Below are 8789 nucleotides of genomic sequence, written 5' to 3'. Positions count from 1 at the left end.
GCCTGACATAAGAGCAAAGCAAATGAAATTCAGCAATATTTATGGTAGCATACCAGCAGTGTCCACTGGAGAGGTGATGGTCACATACCCAAGGACCTGGTGCCCAGCTGTGTAGTGGGAAATGATATTGATAAATTGTTCTCAGAATATGCCATAGCTCTGAGGGTACGCAAGATCCCAGAGGAGTACTGGGGGTTTGCTTGTGGAGGTACATGCCCACAGAGAGGAGGGACACTCCTTACACTTGATTTAGAAGATGAGACCAAATATGCCCCTGAAGGCCATTCTTCTTTCCAAGTTTTGTCTGATCCCTGAGAAATACTGTCATAGCCTCAGGGACAGCCACAAACTCCCAAACAAGTACTGGGTGAACTTCTTGGACTATTCCAGCAAGGCGCTGAAGGGCTGGGTGAGGGGCAACAAAGTTGGTGGTTTTGTTGAACTGTACAGCCTATGTCAGAGGGAGCACATGCTGAATGGCTGTTTTATAGAGCTGCACCAACACCAGGTAGACAGCAAGCTGACTGAGCCCAGGAATCTTGCAGAGGCGGCGGACTTCTGGATCAGCACCAGGGTGTCCAAGGTGCCTTCTCAGTTAGGGATCCCATCAGAAGAAAGAGGGGAGAAATAAAAACAAGAATGAGTTCTCTCAAGGCTCCTAAAACAGTCCTCGGGGGAAAGGGTCACAATCCCAATTTGCCCACCTGAAAATTGGGTTCTTTTATAAGAACACAGGCAGGTTTGTCACCACGTGCTAAGAGTGTTATCAGCATGGGCACAATAAGTGTGATCCCAAGTGTTCCAAGAGGGCACAGCCCCCAGTGGTGGTCAAATCACTGGGTTAGCTAGCATAGTGCTTGGGGAGCAGATAGCCCCAGTTAGTGTGGAAAAGATATTTGAGGTTACCCTAGTGATCCTGGTTGAAAAGGAGATGGTGCCCAAAGCCCACATGCCTTCTAATACTTAAATTGCAGGCAATGGGTCACCATCAATGGGCAAAGAATGGATGCCCTAAGGGACACAGGAGCAGGAGTGACTACTGTCGGGTGTCATTTGGTGTCCTCAAAGCAGGGGACATCCAATACATTCTACCAGGTTGTAGTAGCAGACTCCTTTTGAATGGGTGGGGGTATCAAATGTTTTCTGAAAGAGGCTGTGAGCCCTGCCATGCCGGTGGACTGTCTGTTATGAAATGACCTGGAGAACACCACCTGGAAGGAAGTGGAGCTCAGATCACACCTGAAAATGCTGGGGTTGCCTGAGTGGGGATATGTGACCACCAGGTCCATGGCTGCCAAGGAGGGGAGTCAGGGAGGTCAGAGCGTGAAAGAATAGTCCAGACAGCTGCCAAGAGAAAGAATGGGAAGGGACATGGGAAACCAGTTCCTGAATGTTCCATGGTATAGGTGGATGAGGGAGCCAGAGGAGGCCGTCCCAGAGCCTACCGGAGAGGACATTGTCTCTCTTGGTGAACTGCCTGACCTTGGTGGATGTTGAGCAGAAGGGGGACCCCCCATGGAGGAGTTCCGTAAGGCACATATGGAGTGCCTAACCCTGGAGGCAATGAGGCGGCAAGCTGAAGCCCAGACAGCTCGTGATACCTCTGATGATCGCCTCATATATTGGGAGACCAACCTCCTGTATAATGAGCTTAAGGCTTATTTGCATGGGACAACACATATTTGTAGTCCCCTGCTGCTACAGGGCTTCCTACTGGGGTTGGCTCATGAAATACCTCGGGCAGGACACCTGGAGCAGGACAAGACCTTTTTCAGGATTGCCTCCCATTTCTATTGGCCCAATATGTGTGTATCTCCTCAGGTACATTCTGCAGGACTTGCCTAACCTGCTAAGCCAGTGGGAAGCCAGGAATAAAGCTGAAAGCTCCCCTGAATCCCTTACTGGCTGCTGGCATCCCTTTTCTTCAACGTTGTTGGACCTTTGGACCCCAAGACAGCCTTAGGCAACACATTTATCCTGGTCTTGATGGACCATGCTACAAGGTGCCCAGAAGGCACCCCTCTGAGGACTGTAACTGCACCTGCAGTAGCCAGGACCTTGATGAGGGTTTTCACCTGGGATGCGTCCCCCAAAGAAGTGATGTCTGACAAGGGCACCAACTTCATGTCTGCATACATGAAGTCAGTGTGGAAGGAGGGTGGGGTAACCTAAATGGTCTCCCTACTAAACAACCCACAAACAAATGGGCTTATTGAAAGATTTAACAAGACCCTAAAAGACATGATTATTTGTCTGCCTGAGCCCATGAGGTGGAAGTGGTATGCTCTCTTTCCATGTCTGCTCTTTTCTTACAGGGAGGGGTCAGAGAAGGGGGTTGGATTCTGCCCCTTTGAACCTATGTATGGTCACCCTGTTAGGGGACCTCTCAGTTTGATCAAGAAGAGGTGGGATCAAGCTCCCAAGAATCCCCACCCCCCAAGGATGGATTTAGCTACAGGCTAGGTCCTAGGAACTAGATCCCATGTTCTGGAAGAACTTCTGAGAACTTGGAGGCTAGCAGTGATACAACCATATGGCTACCCCGGTGGAATTTCAGCCTGGTCAGAAAGTATGGGTAATAGAGACTGTGGAGCCCAGGGCCCTCCAAGACTGCTGGACTGGGCTGTATGAGGTAGTTGAGAGGAAGGGGGACACAACCTACCTGGTGGATCTCGAGACCTCAGACACCCCTGAAGGGTCCTCCATATCAGCCACCTCAAGCCACACTAGGAGCGGTACTAGGTAACCATGCTGCTAGTCACAGATGGTGGGGAGGAGGAAGAAAGTAATCCTCTCCCTCACCTACTGTCATCAAAAGAGAAAGATGGATCAGTGGATGGTGTCTCCTTCCCCTACACAGACCCCAGCGCAGCAGAGGGACTGTCACCAGTTTGCCTCTCTATTTTCCCTCACTCCTGGGCTTATACATTTGTATACACATGATATTGACAATAGAGACAGCCCCCTGTCAAAAAATAAATATAGAAGCTGTCTGACAAAGTCAGGGCCAGCATCAAAGAGAAGGTCTTTAAGAGGTGCTGATACCAAAACCTGACCTACTGGGCGACACCCCAAAACTCTGGTTCTGCGAGGACCACCAGGGGCTCAACCTAGTTACTAAGACTGATGCTTATCCCGTCCCAAGAGCTGATGGCATAATTGACAAATTAGGGGCTGCCAAGTGTTGAGTATGTTTGATTTAACTTTAGGGCACTGGCAGACCACCGTAACTGAACGGACTAAAGAGGTCAGCCTTTTCCACACCAGAGGGTAAGATGCAGCCCTTTCAGGACAAAATAGCAACTATTCTGGCTTGGAAGCCCCCAAAAACTCAGACTGAGGTGAGGGCCTTCCTGGGCCTCACAGGATATTAAAGGTGGTTTTTTATAAGGTATGGCACCATTGTTGCACACTTGGCTTAGCTGACTTCCAAGAAGCAGCCCAAGAAGGTGACCTGTATGGAGGCTTGCCAGAAATCTTTTCACTCCCTCAAAAAGGCCATGCGCATCACCCCTGCGCTCAAGGCCCCTGACCTTTCTAAGGAATTCACAGACCAAACAGATCTCTAGCAGCATGGCATAGGAGCAGTTCTATCAAAACTCAATGAAGAGGGCCTAGGCCAACCTGTAGCATTCATCTCTAGAAGGTTACTTCCCAGGGAACAGAGGTGGAGTGGTATTGAAAGATAAGCTTTTACTGTGATCTGGGCACTAAAGAAGCTGAGACCATACTTGTTTTGGACTCACTTCCAGAATCAGACACACCACAGGTCCCTCAGTGGCTAATGCAAATAAGGGATGAGAATCCAAAATTGTTGAGGTGGTCCCTCTCACTACAGGGAATGGGTTTTATGGTAGAACACCAGCCTGGGTCAGACCACTCCAATGCTGATGGCCTATTCCGGTTCCTCCCCTTTAGTGATAAGAACTTCCAGAAGGTTTGGTTGTTCTCATCACTTTCTGCTATGGGGGACACTTGTTAGACCTATCTGCCTTAGGGTGGTTGATGGACTTTTTCCCCTTTGCAGGGTCATCTCCATTCGTTTTGCCTTCTTCCTCCTTTTTTTTCTGACCTGTTTTTGTTGGCTTTAGGACTCTGGGCACTTTACCACTGCTCACCAGTGCTAAAGTGCATATGCTCTCTGTGTAAATTGTATTGTTGATTGGTTTATCCATGATTGCATATTTGATTTACTAGTAAGTCCCTAGTAAAGTGCACTAGAGGTGACCAGGGCCTGTAAATCAAATGATTCTAGTGGGCCTGCAGCACTGGGTGTGCCACCCACATTAGTAGCCCTGTAAACATGGCTCAGACCTGCCACTGCATTGTCTGTGAGTGCTGTTTTAAACTGCCAATTTGACTTGGCAAGTGTACCCACTTGCCAGGCCTAAACCTTCCCTTTTTATACATGCAAGGCACCCTTAGGTAGCCCCATTTGCAGGCTGCAGTGTATGGTAAAGGTAGGACATGTCTGTGAAATACTGACAAATTCGTTTTTCACTGTTGCAAGGCCTATCTCTCTCATAGGTTAACATGGAGGCTGCCTTTAAATATGATTAAAGTGCAGATTTCCTTTGGGAGCAGGTAGACATGTAGAGTTTGGGGTGTCTGAACTTACAATTTGAAAACACATCTTTTAGTGATATTGGTTTTTAGATTATGTGTTTGAAAATGCCACTTTTAGTAAGTAGGCATTTTCTTGCTTAAGCCAATCTCTGACTCTGCATGTTTGTGGATTCCCTGTCTGGGTCAGTTTGACAGGTGGGCTGTTTGCACCTCTCCTCTATACAGTGACACAAAGGGAGGTGGGGTGTAGCCTGCATATCCTGATGGGCTATTTGGGCTGAGGGAAGTGGAGGAGTGGTCACTTACACCTGAAAGGGCTGTGCCTGCCCTCACACAATGCAGTCTCCAACCCCCTAGTGTGTGTGGAAGGGGCCTGGCCTGGGCAAGACAGGATCCTGAAAACAACAGAGACTTATCTTTGAATTATTCCTACTTCAAAGGCAGAAAGGGGTATAAGAAGGGCACCCAAAACCCCTGAAAATTAGATAACTTCTGGAATCAAGAGGAACCTCTGCCAATGAGGAGAAGTGCTGCCCCTGCCTGTGACTGTGCTTTGTTGGACTATCCTGCAATTGCTACTTCTGCCTGTGGAAGGGGACAAAGACAGGACTTTGTTGTGCATTCCTGCTTGAGAAGAATCTCCAAGGGCTTGAACTGAGCTTGCCTCCTGTTGTTGAAGTCTCAGGGCCATCAAAGACTTCCCCTGCCAGCACCTGGACTTTCTGCTGAGACTCGTGCCCTGCCAAGTGGTGACCTATCCAGTTCCTGGCCCTTGAAAGGTGAAGCTGGCAGACAAGGACTGAAAATCCACCCACAGACCGCCATGCAGGGAAATTTTCGACACACCTTCTGTGACGCAGCTGATGAACGTTGCACAGCCGGCTTCGTGACTGAAATCAGTGCTCCACCTGCATCGCAGCTGGAAGATCGATGCAACGCAGCTAGAGAATGGATGCGCAACACCCGCTAACGGAGGCTGATAGCGATGCAAACCCCATGCAGCTCATTTTTGTGATACCAGATTTTCAACGCGACACCGCTGGATGCGGAAAATCAACGCAAAGTTTGCCCGGTCCCAAGGTGCCTGACCGGATCGATGCATCTCTCTCTTGCGGGAAAGAAGAAACGACACACGCAACCCAACTGGAGGGGGAATGACCCAGGGTCTTGCTTGCGAGTGAGAAATCGACGATACGCTGGCCTTTTTCGACAAACACTCGCCTGTGCGGCTTTATTTTGAAGCCACCCAGGTACTTTTGTGAAATAACAGCGTTCTCACTGTTTTCTAAGGATTAAGACTCTTATTCTTTTGAAAATTCATAACTTGACTTGTGTACGTTGGATTTTTGTCATTTTGGTTTTGTTTTCTTTAGATAAATATTTCCAATTTTCTAAACCTGTGTTGTGTTATTTTGTAGTCTTTTCACTGACTTACTGTGTGTGTTGGTACAAATACTTTACACATTGCTTCTGAAGTTAAGCCTGCCTGCTTGTGCCAAGCTATCAAAGGGGTGAGCGGGGGTTAACTGAGGGTGATTCTCCTTTACCCTGACTAGAGTGAGGGTCCCTGCTTGGACAGGGGGGCAACTTGACTGCCAACCAAAGACCCCATTTCTAACAGTGGACTTCCCCCATAACTTTTGCCTACTTACCTCCATTTTTGTGCTGCATTTGGTTCATGTTTTATTGGCCTTGGGACTCTGTGCTCTTTACCACTGCTACCCAATGGTAACGGTCATGTGCTCACTCCAGTAAGCATGGTTTGATTGGCTTACACCTGACTGACATAGTTCATTTAATTATAAGTCCTTTGTATAGATGTGTACCATATACCCAGGGCCTGTAAATTAAATACAATCAATGGGACTGCAGTACTTATTGTGCTACCCACATAACAAGTACTTTAAAACATGCCCCAGGCCTGCCATTGCAGCCTGAATACAGTTTTAAACTCCCAATTCGACTCAGCAATATAACCCCTTGCCAAGCCTTAGACTCCCTTTTTGTTGCATGGAGGTTCCCCCTAAGGTAGGCACTAGGTAGTTAATAGGGCAGTGTGTATTGTATTTAAAAGGTGGGGCACATACTTTTACATTTTACATGTCCTGGTAGTAAAAGTCCTTAAATTTGTTTTTCACTACTGTTAGGCTTAGCTGCCCAATAGGATAACATTGTGTTACCTTATTACATCGAATACGTGCTAACGTCTGATTGGGAACAGATACCCAGATCAAGTTTGGTATCTATGAAATTGTGTTGAAAAATCCCCTTTAATGGTAAAGTCAGATTTTAATTGCATTTCTTAGAAAGTTGGCATTTTCCTGCCCTTATTTCTTTGATGCCTGTAGCATGTCCTGGGTCACATGACTGTGTGAAGCTGACAAACATTGTGAATTCCTCTCAGACGGTGACAGAATAGAGGGATTAGGTGTGCCTCAATGGGCCCTCTGCTGGCAGAATGGGGGAGCAGAGCACAGCCCTACTTGGAACTGAATAGGGTGTGCTCTGCCTTCACTCAAAGGATCTAAAACCTTCACGTTATGACTGCAGCCAACTTGGAGCCAGGGCAGGTGAGGCAGGACAGTCCATGCACTTCAAAGAACCTTTCTACAAGCGTCTCCCACCATCTAGAAAAAGGGAACCAGGATATAAAAATATAATCTTCAGATCCACTCTTCAGGTCACTTCTGGACCTGCAGAAGGACTGCCTGCTGTTGTGACCTGCTGATCACTTTGCACCTTCTCGATGTGGTGTCGCGCCACAAGTCACATGTTGCACCACATGGACCTCTTGCTGACTTGTGCTGCACCTCCGCTGGTGCATTGTGTTCTGTCGCAGCCTCTTGCAGGCTGAGTCCTGCCAGTAGGACTTGATCCGCTCTTCTTGCAGACCTCTCGCAGGTCTGGTCTGTTACAGGATCTTCTTGGTGGTCCACTCCATGACTGGAGGGTCACCATTCTCTCCTCCCTTTTTACTCGAGGGTGTCGCTGTTGCGCTTCAAGGCTGTGCTGTTGCAGCGCTTGCTACTGCCTCCGTCTGCTTGGCAGGATTGGACACTTCTGCTGAATGGCTGAACGATGGGCCAACGGTGGCCATCTTGTGCTGTGGTGTGGCCGGCTGGTATGGCCTCTTTTCCCTGGCGTTGCGTCACACTTGTCTGTCACTCGGGCTCCTGCCCATGTTTTCAGGTTCACGGCACGGCCCTCTGCGCGCCTCTGACATTGTCCCTTTCCTTCATGGGCACCTTTCGTTGGTGCCTTGCATGCCCATTTTCTTGGCTTGCGGTAACGTTCTTCACTTTTGAGGCATGTGGCGTTGTCTTCCTGTTGGTGGCAGCTGGCCACGCGCGTTCTCCTTGTGCACCACATGCAGCCTCAGGCCTTTGCTGCTTGGCTGGGGCAGCTACAGTCTCTGCCTTTGCTGTGCAGGGTTGCACACCTCTCTCTCTCCTCTCTGCAGTCACTGTCTGTGGGTACTGCTGCCCTTCACCTGTGGGCACAGCATGTGTCTTGGTGCTGCAGTTTGATTTGGCTAATGCTTGTTTTATTTTGAGAAATTATGCAGTACCTCTGTTTGGCCACTAGATGGCAATGTTGTAGCATTTTCTTCCTAGCTCATTGTCTTCTCGATGGCTGCCTGCTGCTCGAAATGAAGATACTGAGAGTCCTAGTCAGGGCTGCAGCTCACCTCTCCAGGTGAGTGCAGTTTTCTATTCCTCTTCTTTTTTGAAATGTAGCCTCGCAATGGGGAGGCAGGCAACCTGCTGAGGGGGTTCGGCAGTGTTGTGTGCCATGTTAGCCCTCACAGGGTGCCTTCTGCTGGGTGCGGGGGTACAGAGAAGCATTTTCTGTGCAATGGAGTGCCTCGTTCTCCACCCTGGAGTTACACTTTGGCCTAGTGCAGCTCCATCTCTTGGGTGCTGCACAGTCGGGAGTCTGGGCAGGAGGGGACTCATGCTTTCCCACGGTGCAGTACCATTTCGGTTTGGTACCACGTCCATATGCCAGTAGCCTGCCCCTGAGGACATGGGGGAGGGGCCTCCAGCCAAACGCGACTGCTCACCACACTTTTCTCCCTTGCATGTGGCTCTTTATCTACCCTAGCTGCAGGACACACCTCGCACCTGGCGGGTGTGTAAGTGCTGGGCCCTTAGGCAGCGCGCACACTTTCTTCGTCCCTGGGGCTCTACCTTATGCCCCCTGGGTCTGCGGGCACTGCATCC

The sequence above is a fragment of the Pleurodeles waltl genome, chromosome 2_2, assembly GCF_031143425.1.
Source record: "Pleurodeles waltl isolate 20211129_DDA chromosome 2_2, aPleWal1.hap1.20221129, whole genome shotgun sequence".
NCBI classification, from domain to species: Eukaryota; Metazoa; Chordata; class Amphibia; order Caudata; family Salamandridae; genus Pleurodeles; species Pleurodeles waltl.
The sequence above is the reverse complement of the archived record's forward strand: the minus strand, read 5'-3'. Positions refer to the sequence as shown.